The sequence below is a fragment of the Chenopodium quinoa genome, unplaced genomic scaffold (assembly GCF_001683475.1).
Source record: "Chenopodium quinoa cultivar QQ74 unplaced genomic scaffold, ASM168347v1, whole genome shotgun sequence".
Taxonomy (NCBI): domain Eukaryota; kingdom Viridiplantae; phylum Streptophyta; class Magnoliopsida; order Caryophyllales; family Amaranthaceae; genus Chenopodium; species Chenopodium quinoa.
The window spans coordinates 27,396-45,109 of NW_018745569.1; positions in this window are offsets into that span (position 1 = coordinate 27,396).

The window sequence follows — 17,714 nt, forward strand, 5'->3', positions numbered from 1 at the left end:
TTTGAGTCGGATAAATTTATTTTGTCTAAAGGTGGTATATTTGTAGGACTTGGTTATTTGTATGATGGAATGTTTAAATTAAGTATTTGTAATAATGTTAGGGATAATGTGTATGTTGTAAGTAATAACACTTCTTTATGGCATTTTAGACTTGGACATGTTAATTACAAGAAGCTTCACTTTATGTCTAAGCATGAATTAATTCCATCATTTGATCTAAGGATATAGAAGTGTAGAACTTGCATGCTAACAAAATTTACAAGGAAACCATTTCCTAACAATGTAGAAAAGGATACTTCATTGCTTGATTTAGTGCATAGTGATTTATATGACTTTCACAACACTCGTTCCTTAGGCAATAAGAAATATTTAGTAACTTTCATTGATGATTTTTCAAGATTTTGCTATGTATACTTATTGTTTTCTAAGGATGAAGCCCTTGACAAATTTAAAATCTATAAAAATGAAGTAGAGTTGCAAACAAATGAATAAAATTAAAAAGTTAAGAACCGATAAAGGAGGTGAACACTATAATCCAAGTTATTTCCAATCTATAGGATTAGTACATGAAACAACCGCGGCAAATACACCACAACAAAATGGTGTAGCGGAAAGGAAGAATAGGACTTTACAAGAAATGGTTAATTCTATGTTATCCTATTCGGGTTTGAGTGATGGATTTTGGAGAGAAGCGGTTTTAACAGCTTGTTACATTTTAAAATGAGTTCCTATGAAAAGGAACGAGGTTACCCCATATGAGTTATGGTACAAAAGGAAACCAAACTCGAGTCATCTCAAAGTTGGGGGTTGTAGGGCAATTGTAAAAGTGCCGGAACCTAAACGTAACAAGTTAGGTGAAAGAGGAGTTGAATGCATTTTTATAGGATATGCGGAACATAGAAAATCCTATAGGTTCTATGTGATAGAACAAAATGACTTTTGGTCGGTTCATACCACCATAGAGTCAAGGGATGCATTGTTTGATGAAAATAGATATTCATCAATTTCTAGACCTAAGGATATTACTCCAAATACCAATGCTCAAGGTGATGATCAAATTATATTTGATAAAGAAGAAGATGAACAATCTCATTTAGAGGAGCCATCTTCATCATCATCTCCACTTAGGAGAAGTAAGAGGGCTAGGAAAGAGAAATCTTTTGGCCCAAATTTTCATGTGTACTTAATTAAGGGATCAAGAAACAATGTTTTGACTCAATTTCCTTATATTTTTAATGTGGAAGATGGTCCTTTAACATTTGATGAGGCTATGAAGTCTCATGATGCTCCATTTTGGAAGGAAGCAATTAATGATGAGATGGATTCCATCATGGGAAACAATACTTGGGTATTAGCTGATTTACCTCCTAAATGTAAACCAATAGGGTGCAAATGGATCTTCAAAAAGAAATTGAGGATTGATGGAACTGTTGAAAAATTCAAAGCCCGGTTAGTGGCACAAGGTTTTACACAAAAGCCTGGTATTGATTATTTCGATACATATGCACCTGTTGCTAGAATATCAACTATAAGGTTGTTGATAACTCTTGCGGCTATCCATAATCTTGTGATCCATCAAATGGATGTCAAGACAGCGTTCTTGAATGGAGATCTAGAAGAAGAGGTTTACATGCGACAACCGGAAGGGTTTGTTGTGGAAGGCCAAGAGCAAAAAGTTTGCAAGTTGATTAAATCTTTGTATGGGCTTAAGCAAGCACCTAAGCAATGACATCAAAAGTTTGATGAGGTTGTGTTGTCTAATGGATTCAAGTTGAATAATTCAGACAAGTGTATATATAGTAAATTTAACGACAACGGTGAAGGTGTCATAATTTGTCTATATGTAGATGACATGTTGATCTTTGGAACAAGTATGTCACAAGTTGAAATGACAAAGGAATTCCTTAGTTCAAAGTTTTCCATGAAAGACATGGGAGAGGCGGATGTCATCTTGGGCATAAGAATAAAGAAGGAAAAAGGGAAGTTGATCTTGTCACAATCTCATTATATTGAGTAAGTGATCAAGAAGTTCAATGTAAGTGAAAATTCTCTTTCTCTTTATTCAACGCCTATGGATCCTAGCGTAAAATTATTACCTAATGAAGGTAATGCAGTTTCACAACTGGAGTACGCAAGAGTAATAGGTTGTTTGATGTATGCAATAACAAGTACTAGACCGGATATTGCTTATGCAGTTGGTCAACTAAGTAGATATACTAGTAATCCTAGTATGCTACATTGGCAAGCAGTTCGACGTTTGTTGAAATACTTGAAGAAAACCATGGATTATAGTTTGTCTTATAATGGATATCCCTCGGTTATAGAAGGATATTCGGATGCAAGTTGGATATCTAATTAAGGTCATTCCTCCACAAGTGGTTGGGTTTTCCTATATGGGGGAGGTGCTATCTCATGGGCTTCAAAGAAGCAAACTTGCATTGCGGACTCTACAATGACATCGGAGTTCATTGCTTTGCATTTAGCTGGTAAAGAAGCTGAATGGTTGAAGGATCTCATGTTTGAGATACCTTTGTTGGCAAAACCAATATCACCTATAGTGATGCATTGTGATAATAATGCAACCTTAGCTAAGGCATATAGTCAAGTATATAATGGTAAGCCAAGGCACATTGGTGTAAGGCATAGTTACATTCACGGACTTATTAAGAATAGTATAATTACTATTGACTATCTTCGTACGAAGTTTAATCTCTCTGATTGCTTCACAAAAACATTGGCAAGAGATGTTAATAAGAGGATGACAATCAGTTTAGGATTGGAGCCCGAAATAATTACAAATAAGGAAATCTTAACTTAATGCCCAATAACACGTTGGGTCTTAAGTTCAATAAGATTAATTTCTTTATTGAGTGATTGGGAACTTGTATTCATCCTAGGTAAGTTCCAGTTTTACTGTGATAAAAAGAGGTTGTGTTTTTCTTAATAGAAAGATCTACCTATATAAGTACAAGGTTTGGCCGCTTCAAAAAGTTATTAGGGCATAACTTTGATGTACTTATGAATAGATATGGACACATGGCCTTAACGTGTCAAGTATATAATGTATTAAGGTTATAAGATCTTATGTGTATAATATCTTCAAGTTTCTAATATTTATTGTTATTGGTTCAAACGTTTAACGATACCAATTGGATACTGATTCTTGGAATGCGTATTATACTAAGTGGAAGTTCAAGTCTTTGTACACTTTCATGTATGCATAAGATTGTTTTTGTGATGATGATGTATTGCATTAAGTCTAGGTTAATACTCTAAATGGGGGAGGATTGTTGAGTTATTTAGAGTATTGCACTGCTTGATGAAATAAACGGCTGTATTTGCACTGCTTGATGAAAAGGCTGATTTTGCACCGTTTGGTTAAACGATTATTCATGATATGCATGCACCTTTTGGAATAATGTCTATCCACTTTTATGTATATGGCACCTTTTGGAATAATGTCTATTCACTTTATGTATATGGCACCTTTTGGAATAATGTCTATTCACTTTTTGTATATGACACCTTTTGGAATAATGTCTATTCACTTTTTTGCATGCTGCATATATATATATTCAAAGTAAGGGTTGTAGAGAGGGAATCAGATTTTTATCTCTTCATTAAAAGTCAATTTGCATGTGTTTGTCAGGGTTCATCATCACGAAATAAATATACTAGTTTACATTGAATCATAATTATACTACACATAATTGTGATTGTTCTTCGTTGTATCTCCTAAGTGATTTCGTGATACCCAGGTTGTATTTTAAGGGTCGAAATATTACTTTTGGGAAAGTGATTCCGTTCACGCCTCGAAGGTTATTATTGTTTGATTCTGATTTCTTCTTTATGTCCCTTGTATTTTTAGTATTCTCCTCAACAGGGGTTGGTTTGGAGGAGAGAGAGTGAAATGAGTTGTGGTGTTGAAGGTGGAGGAGAGAGAGAGGGAGATGATGAAGATGGGGAGGATGATGGAGATGCATGTTTGATGTTAGATTTAGTGGGAAGGTGCCGGTTGTTGTGGGTTTTGATATGATAAGAATTGTTTAATTACATTAAGATTTTGTTATATAAGGTAAAATTAGTTTGTGTTAATGATTTTATTGTTTTTAAGTAGAGGTAAAATTGTAATTTTGTAGTTTAAATTTACAATATAAGGAAATTTTTTGTTTGTTACAAGTATTTGGGAATTTTCTTTTATGGTAATTGTTGCAAGAATTCAAAAACAGAGGAAGTAGTAGAAAATTGTTGAGGGTGGATTGAAAACAAGGGAAAAAATCAGGATAAGAAAGTTAATGAGTTAAGATGGGGGAAAAGATACTACTGTCGTTAAAATGGGGTGCTTAAACATAGCAAAAATGAACAAAAGAAACAAAGAAAGAAATTCGGTGTGGCGAGTCACTGCCTTTGAAAACGAATTTCGGTGCAACCGGAGTGCTCAATTGTATTCACCGGATCGTTCCCTAAGGTTACACACCACTCTCACGCTAAGGCACTTGAGAATGAGAGGAGGTGGAGCCTATGCATACTTATGCCCAAAGAAGAAAGAATGTGTTAGGCTAGGTTGTGTTTAGCTCTTGTGTTTAGCATGTGTATGTGTGTTTTCTTAGAAAATCTAACTTCAATATATATAGTGAAGCAAGAGGGAAGATGAGAGATCATAAGAAAATAAAAGTTTGAAACTTAATCAACAATTTAGAGATGTTTTAATCATCATAAAACACCTCTTGAGTGAGGGGTTAAAAAGGAAGAGGTTGGGACAAGAGAATCCAAGAAGTAAACCAAGAGTCGAGACTCGCGCCCGGTTGGGCGAGCAACAACACAACGAATTGGCTGTTCTCGCACCCGGTCGGGAGAATTTCCTCCAAATTCCAAGCTTCCTCTCGTGCGGGGTTGGGCGGAGCTCACCTGATCAGGCGGCAGAACTTAGACTTTTTACGACTCATTTCACGCCGGTCGAGCGGTGCTTTGCCTTGTCGGGCGAGAATCAACCAAAAAACAATGATGCTCTCACGCCCAATTGGGCGTCTGGGATAGGCTATTTTGAATTCCTTTCTTTACACCAACAATCCCCTACTAAAGGAAGGAAGGAAAAACAACAAAGAGATGATAGACAACATATTGGGCATAAGAGGAGTTCAATACATAACACTTAGATATTACATAAGTAATTTGAATTCTTAGTGCTTAGTGAAATGAGGCAATGAGCTACAAGTACAAGGGTGGTCAAGACCTTGAAACTCTTAGACTCTTGATCATGGAGTGACTAACCTTGAAACTCCTAGACTAACTCAAAAATCCTCACAACACATACATCACTCCAAAAAAATTTACATAGACTCCGTGAAGAGATATGCTCTTTTATAGCCAAGCATATCCACCTTAGGTCTAGTGGAAGCTCTAGAAAACCGACCAAGTTTTCATAGAAGATGGCTAGTCTTCACAACCACATAGGTGAGTCCTTAACTGTGCATCTCAATAGCACAAGGACCCATTAAGAATTTGATCAACTCAACCTCAGAAAACCACCAAGCATTATCAACAACATCACCATAAGAACTAGGACAATATAATGCATCACATGGCCTTAAGTCCAATTCCCCTCGATGATTCTTCAACTTGTTTTCTTGCTAACCCTTTCGTCAAAGGATCCGCTAAGTTCTTTTCGGACCGTACATAGTCCTATGCAATGACTCCATTTTTTGAGAAATTGCCTCACAACTTCTTGTCTCATACGCATATGTCTCTTTTTTCCATTGTAGTTGTTGTTATTGGCAACTCCAATGGCCGCTTGAGAATCACAATGTATGGAAACCGGAGAGGAAGATTTCCCCCACAATGGAATGTCAGCTAGGAGACTACTAAGCCACTCCGCTTCATGAACTGCCAACTCAAGAGCAATGAATTCAGATTCCATGGTGGAGCGAGCTAGACATGGTTGTTTTGAAGACTTCCATGAAATAGCTCCTCCACCTAACATAAAAATATACCCACTAGTAGAAACAACCTCATCATTATCAGTTACCCAATTAGCATCACAATAGCCTTATAAAACATTAGGAAAGCGATTAAAATTCAAGGATACCTCCATGTACCTTTAAGATACCTTAGAAGTCGATGAAGGGAAACCCAATGATCTTCACTTGGATTGTGAGTATATCTACTAAGCCTACTCACCGCATAGGCAATGTCGGGTCGAGTACCATAAAAAACATCACACTCCCAATTATCCTATAGGTCCCCGAGCCACCTCATCCCTCACCACCCAAGAATCATTAACGGCCCTTGACCGTTTTCTGCTAACCGCAGACATAGTGGACGCAGATGATGTGCCAGATATACTAACAAATCTACCATCTCTACCCTTATGCACATCTACCCTATGCGTCTCATACATATCATCAAGCCTCTGACTGAATGGACCGTAATCATCATATGGTCCACCCTGATCATCCACATCCTCGTCTGCATCCTCCTCCTCCTCCTCATCATCATCATCACCATCATCATCTTCATCATCCTCAGAATAGTGCACCCGTTCTCTGTGAGCCGAGGCCAAAATACCACGGGATCTAACGTGTCTGGGCCCCGAGCTCTCCATTGAGTAGATCGTACTTCTCATAACGTCCATACTCTTCCCGCACCAGGTCGAAAATGCGATGCCTAACTCCATTTAAATAACAAAAAACCACCGCAATTGTTATTATTATTATTTATATTAATAATATATTTTAAAAAGTATCAACAACAAAAAATAGAAATACCTAACCAATAAAATAACAAATAAACAAAAAAAATACTAACAAATTGACATTAAAAAGAAAAGTACACAACATCGTGAAAACAAATTTAAACAAATTAGAAAATACACACAAAAACAAAAAAAAAAAATACCAAAGCATACAATATGAACATAAAAAAAAGTAAATAAAAATAAATAAATAAAATAATATACAAATAATTGAAAAAAAATATAAACATAAAAAAATAACAAATTTGAAAAAAACATATAAACATAAACAAAACAATATAAATATAAACCAAAAACAAAAAAATATAAACAGAAACAAAAAAAACAAAAAAAATATAAACAACAAACAAAAAAATCAAAAAGATAAACAAAAACAAAAAAAATCAAAAATACAAAGAAAAAAAAAGGAAACCAAAAAAAAAAATAATAACCAAAAAAATCGAAACAAAACCAAAAAAAAAACAAAAAAACAAAAAAAAAAAAAAAAAAAAATACTAAGCTAAAAAATAAAAAAATAAAAAAAACTGGAAAAAACATCAAAAAAAAAGAAAAAAAATGAAAAAGAAATTAAAAAAAAGGGAGTGGCGTCTGGGTAAGGCGCCACCGCCGTGGCTCTAACGCCTCCTCCTGGTTTTTTTTTTTTCTTAAAAAAAAAAATTTAAAAAGACATTTCCACCGCGAGACCACCTTCCCTCCGCCACTGGTGCCGCTACTTCCTTGCCTTGCCGCCTCGACATTTTAAAATATTTTTTTAGAGAGAGAAAATGAGAGTAGAGAGAAGATGAGAGTGTGTTTTTTAATTTGTGGGCAAAAGTGTCATTTCACTTCAAATTTGTGAGCTTAATGTTGAGATTTGCGGGCGATGTTTAGCAGTTGACTTTTTAAAATTACAATTAAAACATAATAACTGATGTGGCAATGCTCAATGTTCAATTATTTACGAATATGCCACTAAGAAACATGAGTAGGTTAATATAATAATCTCCGAGAGTAACCTGGGCCATGCCCCCAATTTTTTTTTATCATCAGGGTGTAATAGTCAGTTTACACATTTAAGCATGGGCAATTTTGTGATTTCATGTATAAAAGAAGTTAACATTGTTAGGCATAGACTAACGACGTTAATGGAGGTATCAGTAGATTTGAAGAGCTTCAATGGAGATTTTAGAAACTTTAATGGAGAATTCAAGTTCAAGAGTTGCATCAATAGAGGAACTTGTCACCCCTACCCTTTGGGGTTCACCATACCCTTCATTCCTTCCTCTTTTTTTCTTAGGGTTTCCGTTTGATTCAACGGCAAAGCCGTCGAAAATGGTGGTGAGGATGTCGAAAGCAGTAGTGTCGGTGTAAGGCGTGTGGAGATCGGGAAGGAAGAAGAAGATGAGCTTCTAGTATATGGTGATGGACATGGTTTACTGCAATTAGAATGGATTAGTAGCATAGATGAAGAAGTAAGGAGGAAGAACAAGATAACACTCCTTTATCCAGGTGGAAAGCACAAAACAGAAAAAAAATATTATTTAAATTAGTAGCACAAATTCCAAAGCCAATATAGTACAATGTTTCCATTAGATAAACAAATTTTGTTATCATTAAGATAAATGGGGGCTCCCTCTATTATTTTTTACTAGGGTTTTAAAAAAAAAACTAGTATTTAGCCTGCGCGATGCACAGGTTAATTTTTGGCTAAATATAGTTTTTTAATTAATGAATTGTACTATTATATAGTTTTTAATTAAATAATTGTACTATTGTGTATTGGGATTGTTCTTAGTTTTTTTGGTTAAATAAAAACATGTGTACATATAAATTGCATTTTATTAGCAAAATAAAATATTACGTAAATAAAATGATATAATTCTTCTTATACAAAAAAAAAAACATTATATTATTGATGTTTCCTTAGTTAATATCAAAAAACACTATGATGATGCAAAGGTGAATAATAGTCATATAAAACTATTCTTAAATTATTACTATAATAACCAAAAACAAAAGGCGAAGTTAATAACAAAATCAAACAAAAAATTGTTTTGAAGATCTAATTCAATTTAGCAAAAATAGTATTAAAAACACATTACACAAAGAAAAAAAAATCACAAAAAAAAAGGAATCATAAAAAAAATTAAACCATAAAAAAATTAAATAAAAATCGAAAAATTAAATGGAAATATATAATGAAATTAAAAAAAAAATTAGGACCAAGAGAATAAGATATACACATGAAAACTGATCATTTTATTTTTTGAGGGGATTGAAAGGAATGAAAGCGTTTGGAATAGAAAAGTTATTACCTTTACACTTCTATTGAAACCAAAAATATAAAAAAAAATTTAAAAAATCAGAAAAAGCAAGAAGAAGAGCACATGTGTCCTTTAAACTTCCGATTTTAAAATAGTAGTATATATACTTCAATTTTTCGACTATGAAGGGTTATATTTGTAATTTTAGCTAGTAAGTTGGGATAATAATTGTAGAAGGAAAAGTTGACAAGAATCCTTTGAATGATCTTCTTATATTAATCCCACTTTTTGATTAATTCAATTTTATCCCATCTTTTAACACCTTTTTCTTAAATTGGACCCATTTACAAAATGACTTGCTATAGCAGGTTACTCATCTAACGTGGCATTACTAACCTAACCCACCTTATTTTTCCCTTCGTTCTCTCACTACCTTTTACAGCAAAACCCTGTAATGTTTCTTCTTCCTCCATTCTTTATCAATTTATCCCAATTGGATCCATTTAAATTAAAAACACCACACTTCTTTATTATATCCTAACCCAGGTTACTCATCTAACGTGGCATTACTAATCTAACCCACCTTATTTTCCCTTCACTTTCTCACTACCTTTTACAGCGAAACCATGTAATGTCTCTTCTTCCTCCATTTTTTTTTATCAATTTATCCCAATTGGATCCATTTACAAAAACACCAAACTTCTTTATTACAAAAACACCACCATAATTTTATCAGGGTCAAGCATAAAACTCTAACCCATCCCACCTACATACACTAATTCCTCCATTGTATAAGCCTATTTCATAACTAACAAACAATAATAAAACAATTAGGCCTTGTTGACTTCACCTTATTTTTGCTAAACTTAAATTATTTTTACTAAACTGAACTAAAATTATTTTTACTGATTTCACTACAAGAATCAGGTCGATTTCCAACGGACTGATTCGAACGGACACGTTACTCCGTTGGAAAAACTGAAATTTCCATTTATTTAAATTCCGTCGGACCCGTCTGAATATTCCGACGGAATATAAATCCGTCAGAAAATATATAATTTTCGACGGATTTTTCCGTCGTAAATAACCTTAAAATACGTCGGAAATTTTCGACGGAATTTTCGTTCGGAATATAATAATAAAAAAATAGAAACCCTAAATCCCATTCTCTTATCCGCCTCCCTTCTCCTTCTCTCTCATCTTTCCCCTACTCTCTGATTTTACGCTCTCTCCTTCTCATTCTCTCTCCTCTTCTCTTTCCTCTTCTTCTTCTCTTTCTCACTTCTCTTTCTCGCCTCTTTCTTCTCTCCTCTTCCTTCTTTCCTCTTCTTTCCCCTCTTTCCTCTTTTCTTCTCTTTCTCGATGGTTTGTGGGGTGGTGTTGATGCAAAATATTCGCCGAAAATTTCGGTTAGTGGTCGGTTTGGCTTTAGGGATGGTGTTAAACAAATTAAGGGTTTCATGGTCGAATTTGGCCTTATTAAATCAAATTCAAGGTTAAATTCGAAGTCAATTCATGTTTTAAGGTATGTATTTGTGTTTTTAATTTTTTTGTTTTTTTTTTAATTTTAATTTTTGGGTTTTACGGTGGTGATACGTTTTGTGTTTTGTTTTGTTTTTTTTTTTTTTAAATTTTTGGGTTCGCCGGCGAAAAGGAGGAAGCCGTGGTGGTTGGTGGTGGTGGGTACGTTCTCATTTTTATGTTGTGCGATTTCGTGTGCGGTTAGGGTTTGGGCTGGGATGGGTGGGGATCTGGTGGTCGGTTAGGGTTTGAGGTAGGTGTTGATTTGGGGTTGGGAGGGTTTTTCGGGGCAGGTGGGTGGTGGTGAGGCTACTGGGTATTGCGGTTCACTACAAGAAATAGGCTAAATTCCGACGGAAACGTTCCTACGGACTTAAATACCGTCGGAAATTTCGAAATTTCCGACGGAATTTAGGTCTGTCAAAAAATTCCGTCGGAAAAGGTAAATTACAACGGAAAATCCCTCGGAAATATTCCGACGGATTTTTTTCCCTCGGAAAATTCCGTCTGAAGCTGTAAATTCCGAGGGGAAAATCCGTCGGAACAAATAAAACAAAAAAAATATGAAAAACACCTAACCCAAAAAAAACCGGAACATCCCCTCCCCTTCATTTCTCTTTTCTCCCTCCTCTCCTTTTCTCTCTCTCCTCTTCTCTTCTCTTTCCTCTTATCTTTCTCTTTGAACTCCTCCATCCTCTCTCCTCAGCTCCGCCATTCTCACTTCTCCTCTATTCACCTTCTCCTTCTCACATCGCCGCCGCTGAACAAAACCCACCGTCGCTGCGCAACACCACCACCGCCATTCTCATCATTTCTCTTCTCCTTCTCCTTTCTTCCTTCTCGACGGCGTCCCATGGTTATTCAGGTCAAATTCGACCATGAAACCTCTAGATCTAGAGGTTTCATGATCAAATTTGGCCGTATTAAACCAAATTCGATGAGAAATTAACGTCCAATTTCGGTGTTAAGGTAGTTTTCTTGATTTTATCCGGCTGTATGCCCAGCAAAATGAAAACGGTTGTGTAATGCATGCTCCTAATACCATTAGCTAACTCACAAGATGTGAGGGGCAGCAACACAAGCGGCAACAATATAGCCGTGTGTATGATGCTAAGACCGGCAACAATGTAATGCATGCTCCTAATACCATTAGCTAACTCATGTGAGATGATGCTTGAGTTGTCCGGATGTGTTGTGTGGGGAAAGGCTGAATGAAAATGAGAGCTAGCAATGCGATGCTCCTAGCAAAACCCAACATCCGGCCAACTCCAAACGTCGCATCTCCGGAAAGCTTGCTGACCTTTGTACATGATCAAACCGGTTGTGCGTGTATGAGCTAGCAAGCGTTTTTTTAAAAAAAAAAAAAAAAAAAAATGAACATTTGGAGGCAGCAGCCGCATGAACTAAGCGTCAAGGGTCAGGCGGTGCTGGCTGGTTGTATGTGCAGCAGCCACAGCTGCTCTTTGTGAATGTCGCAAGGTTCAGCCGGCATGAGAAAACTCCAAGCAAACAGCCGGTTCTAGGCATCATCAAACCGGCTGTGTATATCGGCTATGATTGGGTTTTTAACTCTTAATAGCAAAGGGCCAGGCGTCATCTAGCATGCATGAGTCGTGCCATTTAAAGCCGTATGATTACGACAAGGCACCATGCCCGGCTGTGTGCACTTGCGTAGAAGGTCGGTTGTGTATCATTCAAATGGGCATCAAGCGTGTGCATTTGAACCCAGCTGTGTAAGGAGGAGGGCTTCTTGGTATCCTTAGGCGCCCAAGAGCTCTTTTGTAAGAACAAGACAAGAGGCTCGAGTCGATACATACAGCCGGAAATACCTTAGCCGGTTGTATAGGTTGTGGCTGCTTGCTATGTAATGGTTTGTTCACTAACCATACAATCGGATTGTATTGCCTCACATACAAGCAGAATTTAAACATCCCCAGCACGTCCAAAAGGCGAGTGCATTCTCTCAAGCTACACCGGCTGTAGATGCTCGATGCTTAAACCCCTCAACCGGCGTCCTCTAACCATGCACTTGGCATGTTTACCCCGGCTGGGCGTGCTAGAGCTGCCGCTACGCTATGCAGCCAGCTATTTTTGAGCTAGGAGGCCGGTTGTGAGTGCTTGAGCAATATGATGCTCCTAGCAAGCCTAGCACCAGCCAGCTCCTTGGTCCTTGCTATTAGGCTGGCAGGCGGCATGCGTTGATTTCCTCATCAGTAAGGTCAGCCGGCAATAAGCCGTTTGTGTGTGCAGTAGCTGCAATTGCTTGCAGTTTTCAAAAGGGGGATAAGCAGCATGAGCATCTCGGTTTTTTACCGGCTGTTAAGCCACATTGAGCAGCCAGCCTCATGATTAAAGCAGCCGGTCAAGCACTTTGAGTGAGCCATAGTTCAGCCTTAATTGACACCGGCTGTGGGTGAACAAGCTGCTAGATGCTATTTGCAATAAGGGCATGCGGCATTGAGAATGTCCATGATCAGCTGCACAGCCGGCACCTTTGTTACCCCAATACTTAGACCGGCTGTGTATGCTTGAACCGGCTGTATGAATGCAAGCTAGGCCATGAGCTTGCGTTCAAATGGGAACAAGCGGCAATTATACGGTTGTATATATGCAAGATGAGCCTTGAGATCGCCGGATGTATGGTGCAAGTATGCATTATGCCATTGACGCCGGTTGTGGGTACATCGTCGCTAAGCCGCCTGTATGTATGTGGTTTAAGCCATGAGCTGTCCGATTGGGTGATACTTTTAGTACACCATTGAAACCGGCTGTGGTGCGAAGCAATTCCGACTGTGATTGTAACAAGTGTTCATCATTATTATGATTAAAAAAAAAAAAGAGGCCGGTTGTATGTACAAAGGTTAATACAACCTCATGAGAAGTGTGGGGCTGGAAGCTTCGCCTGTGAAGCTCTGTATTCTGTATGCATTGCCTCTCGTGAAGCTCTGTCTTCTGTATGCATTGCCTCCTGTGAAGCTCCGCCTTCTGTATGCATTGCCCTCTGTGAAGCCTCGCCTTCTGTATACATGGCCTCCTGAGAAGCCCTGCCCTCTGTGTGCATTGCTTCCTGTTAAGCCCTGCCTCTTGTATAAGTGTTGCCTCATGTATGGGTTGGCCACACAAGTATTCACCAAGCCGAACCAAGGAAAGGTTGGATGAAGGATGCCTGAGTCTCACCATTCCAACCGCCTGTGGTCGCACACTACAACGGCATGATCATACCTCAATAAAACCGATTAAATATATATGTATTGAAGCCTAGCCACTCGAATCAGCCGTCTGGGGTGTCATCAAGTAGAGCTCCAAAAGAATGCCTGGGTACCTCAACAAATTCTTGTTCTTTTCCGAGTGTATGTGGCTTGGAGCCTAGCTACATGTACATGGGTTGACAGCGCCCTTGGCACTAAAATTCAAAACTAATTCAAGCGGCATGTCTCATGGCCGCCTGTCACCATTTGAAGAGCTTGGCATCATGAGCTAGCAGGAGGCATTTCAATGCCGTTCAGCATGTTGGCATCCTCCACCGGAAGGTACCATTCTAACAAACTCAGTATGAGTATTGTGTACATCCTTACTTAGTTTTCAATACCGCATTTTACTTGGGTTTTTGAAAACATTTTATATTGGTTCAAGTCTGCCTTAAAGGCAGCATACTGATCGCAAGAGGTCTAAAAAAGTATGCTGAGCAGGCTTAAGTAGAACCACCGCCTGTGCAATGTGCAGGCGGCAAAATTTAAAACAAACCGTCTGCCCAAGTAGGCGTCCGACGACGCCCATACTGGTGAATTCGTCGAAGAGAACATCTCCCTTCTGGGTGGTACATTGTACTAGCGATCAAGCGAAGGCCAATGACCGGATGATCCTATTGAGGCCAATGGCCGGAATGATCAAGCAAAGGCCAAAGGCCGGATGATCTTATTAAAGTAAAACAAACCGTCTGCCTAAGCAGGCGTCCGACGACGCCCATACGGGTGAATTCGTCGAAGAGAACATCTCCCTTCCGGGTGGTACATTGTTCTAGCGATCAAGCAAAGGCCAATGGCCGGATGATCCTATTGAGGCCAATGGCCGGAGTCATGCCATAACCAGCGTTGCTAAAAGCATCCCCTACGGTTATGCGCTCGTATGATCAAGCGAAGGCCAATGGCCGGATGATCTTCCTTCATATATAGAAAGCCCTGTGCAAAAACACAGGCGGCAAATGTCAAAAAATGGCATCCGGCGACGCCCATGTGGGTGAATTCGCCGAAGAGAACAGCTCCCTTCCGGGTGGTACATTGTTCTAGCGGTCATAACTCAAACAGCTTTAAACCGGCTAAGGTTAAAGATAACTCACGTTTGAATGATCCATTGTAACCAAGATATAAACCGGCTGTCACAGCAAAGCAGTTAAAAGGCATTTGAAATCTTGGTCATACCATAACCAGCGTTGCTTTGAAGCATCCCATACGGTTATGCCCTCGTATGATCAAACAAACGGCCAATGGCCTAATTGATCAAAATAAAGGCCAACGACCATATAATATTGCATGCAAAACCTTCACGTGATGGCCGACAGTCCGCCTAGGATGGGGCTATCAGCATAGTGGGGCTAAAAGCAATAATCGTCGACATCTGTCTAGTTCAGCGGCAATCATTATTATGATTTGATTAGCTCGGAAAATGTCATACCATTCAAGGTATCAAAATATCCAAGTCAATCAAATCTCTCCCCAAATTAAACTAGACAAATGCCGACCAAAGAGGCTCAAGCAGTCACGTTTTCGAAAGAAGCAATCCCATTGCTAAGTGAGATTACTCCTTCCGAGGGGCTAATGTTTGGGGGTAAAAAAACCCCTAACAATCGGACCATTGTTAACGCAACATGTGTCCCAATAGCCTGCTGACACGTGTCACCCTTAGAGAGGCCCAAAGGGAACCAACCCTCTACTGACACGTGTCACCAAACCCTAGAAAGGGATTGAACTCATCTATAAATAGAGGAACCATCCTCATTTGCAAACGACTTACAACGAACAACCCAACAAAAACACAAAACACAACTTACATTGAATACTCATTCAATGCACCCAAAAACCGAGCAATCTTCATTGCGGAACCCTCCTGACTCAGGAGGGGTAATCACCTACCAAACCCCTCCTAACTCAGGAGGGGTTATCACTTTCCGCAATTTACTCCCCAAACACGTTCTAACTTTATCGTCGGAGGCGGAACTCCCACCTTTGGGAGTCTCCGTTGTTTTGCAGGTACAGGCAGCTGGAAGTCAGTCTCAGTGTTGTAACTCTCCCGCAGGACATCTCAAAAAACCCTGAAACAACTACCACCACTACCACTACTACCACCACCACTACCACTACCACTACCACTACTACTACTATTGTTGCTGTTGTTGTTGTTGTTGTTAAATATTAATTATTATTATTGTTTCGGGGTTTTTTGATGTCCTGCAGGAAAGATACAATTCCGGGACTGGTATCCTTGCGCCTGTACCTGCAAAACAACGGAGACTCCTTGTGGTGGGAGTGCCGCCCTCCAACGATCAAGTTAGTACTTGTTTGAGGAGTGAATAGTGCGGAAAAGTAAAGGTGGGAGATCTGGTTCCTCAAAGTGAGGAGTGATTAAGGTGTTTGAGTTCTCTAGGTGAGAGTAATTAATTGCTGAAATCCCCCTCTAATGAGGATTAATGAGTGTATTTATATGCCTTGGGAAGCGTGTTAGTCCTAGGTTTAGGTCAACCTAGAGCTGATTGGGCTTCTTCCGAAGACTGGGCCTAGGTGGCCGTTTTGCCCATTTGGCATAGGGGAGGCCACGTGGCGCGGCACAATTGGTCCAAGGTGGACTGATCAGCACTTGACACGTGGCAGGCTCCAATTGGCCCATGTGGCGGACACATGGCAGGGCCTGAATGGTCCACTTGTCAGATAATGACTGGAAGGGGAAAATCCCTAATCATTTGCCCCTCACAGATGACACGTGACTGGTCGCATGTCACCTGTGACAGGTGGCGGCCTGTAACAGGCGACGGACTGCTACAGGTGTCGTCCTATGATTGGCCGAGAGCTTTTTCCCGCTCATTTTTTGAATTCATAAGTGACCCTTCGACTTCCACAAATTTTCTATATAAGGGCCTTGACCTAAAGTCTTGTTCACACTTTGCATTTTCTGAAAGAGAACACTCGGACCCTTGCACTTGAGCTGTGACACTTTGCAACTTTTGACCTGCCGATTATTTCTGACAAGCCAACTGCTTTCGTTGGACGACTGCTTTTTCTTTCTTTCCAGAACTCATATTACTCAGGTAACCATCTGCTCTCTTGTGTTTTCTTTACTTTCTTTTCTGTGAAATATGGTACCTCGAAAGCACCAGTTCGTCTGTGCAGAACACAATGGCCCGAACTAAGAGGACGGCCAGATACACCAGTTCGGATGGTTCCACTTTCTATGTACCAGTGAGCGAGACATCATACAAGACGCCTGATGTTGAAGGTACCCAAAGCGGCTCTATTGCCGTGAGCTCTGAGGAGGGGGCTAAGGTGGCCCCTTCCCACTTTACTGTTGACCTGGCCAGTCAGCAGTCGGCCCCTGAAGAAGAAGAAGGGTCGGCCTTCTCAGGTAGAAGGGAGGAGTCGGACTCTTCTGATAGTGAGTCTGACTCTAGCTCTTCAAGCCGCCTCTCTCTAAACTCAGAAGAAAGGCATTCTCATTTGCATGAGGCGAGACTTTCTCATGTGGCTGATAAGGGGGACAACTGGTCAGAACCATCCACCTCCCATAGGGAGTTAAATACTCCTTACTACTGTCATGTCCCAAAGGGCCGAATCAAGGCCATGAAAGAACGAATAGACTCTTTTTTATCTGACCATGTGATAGGTCCCGATTTTCAATTATTTGTGCCGGATGATGTAGTCGTTTAGCCCGTGGGGGCTGGCTACGGGGACGCCTGTTTTGGCTGCTACGAGGCGACCATTAAGGTTGGTCTTCGATTTCCCTTGCATCCGGCCGTTCAAAAAATCCTCGATGGATACGAGGTGGGGCTATGGCAGTTAGCCCCGAATTCCTGGTTCAACATCCTTGGCTATGTAGCCGGATGTGAAATGCATGGGGTGGAGCCGAATTTTGAGGCGTTCACCCATATGAATTATCTTAGCCGAACCCCCAAAGCAAGCGGTACCGGCTGGTACCAAATATCAAGCCACAAG